The sequence below is a fragment of the Chinchilla lanigera genome, unplaced genomic scaffold (assembly GCF_000276665.1).
Source record: "Chinchilla lanigera isolate Chin_1 unplaced genomic scaffold, ChiLan1.0 scaffold00250, whole genome shotgun sequence".
Taxonomy (NCBI): domain Eukaryota; kingdom Metazoa; phylum Chordata; class Mammalia; order Rodentia; family Chinchillidae; genus Chinchilla; species Chinchilla lanigera.
Window position 1 is genome coordinate 12,896 of NW_004955651.1, and position 978 is coordinate 13,873.

Below are 978 nucleotides of genomic sequence, written 5' to 3' on the forward strand. Positions count from 1 at the left end.
TTTCCTTCCTCATACATAGAGGGTTACCCTATTCACTTAAAGGCCTATGATGTTCCATAGTGTGTATATGTTATGGTGTATTTATTTATTATTATTATTATTGTTGTTGTTATATTTTGGTGCTGGGGATAGAACTCAGCACCTTGCGCTTGGCAGGCAGGCACTGTCCCGCTGAACCATCTTCCCAGCCCATTGTTTTTTTGTTTGTTTTGAGACAGAGTCTCACTATGTAGTGCAAGCTGGCCTTGAAGTCATTTCTGTAGCCCAGGCTGGCCTCAAACACACGGCAATACTCCTGCCTCAGCCTCCGGAGTACTGGGATTACAGGCATACACCAGGACTGTCATGGTGTATTTATTTTATTTATTTTAATTTTTTGGTTTCTTTGAGACAGGGTCTCGCTATGTAATGCAGGATGGCCTTGAATTCGTTTTGTAGCCCAGTTTGGCCTCAAACTCCAGACAATCCTCCTGCCTCAGACTCCTGAGTGCTGGGATTATAGGCATATGTCATGGTATATTGAATAATTTTCCTATCGATGAATGTTTAGAGTATATGCAGGTTTTTCCGCATTTTTAAAAATTAGTACATTGCAGTGTATAATGATTGCATTCCTCATGGGCAGTTGGAACATGTACATAATACTGTACATCTTAATTCCTTTTCTCGCGCTCTTTCCTCCCTCCCCCTCCCTCTATCTTTTGATCCTCTTCCCCGTGAGAAAGATCTATCTCCCTTCTTCTTATTATCTGTCTTTAATTCTGCTCTTTTTGTGTGTGTTTGTTTTGTTTTTCTTCCGGTTCCAGGAATCGAACTTACGACCTTGCGTTTGCCAGGCAGGCGCTATGCCGCGGAGCTAAATCCCCAGCCCCTAATTCTGCTCTTTATATCTACTTTGGATTGCCCATATAAGAGAAACCATGAGATCATGAAACTTGTCTGATTTATTTCACTTAACATTATGATCTCAAGGTGCAT

The 978-nt window shown here is 41.4% G+C and overlaps 1 protein-coding gene across 1 annotated transcript in view; it reads left to right on the forward strand.

Moving 5' to 3' along the window:
* LOC102011830 (leucine-rich repeat-containing protein 37A3-like) overlaps positions 1-978 on the forward strand; it is a 12,661-nt gene that overhangs the window by 7,718 nt on the left and 3,965 nt on the right. The window lies entirely within an intron of this gene.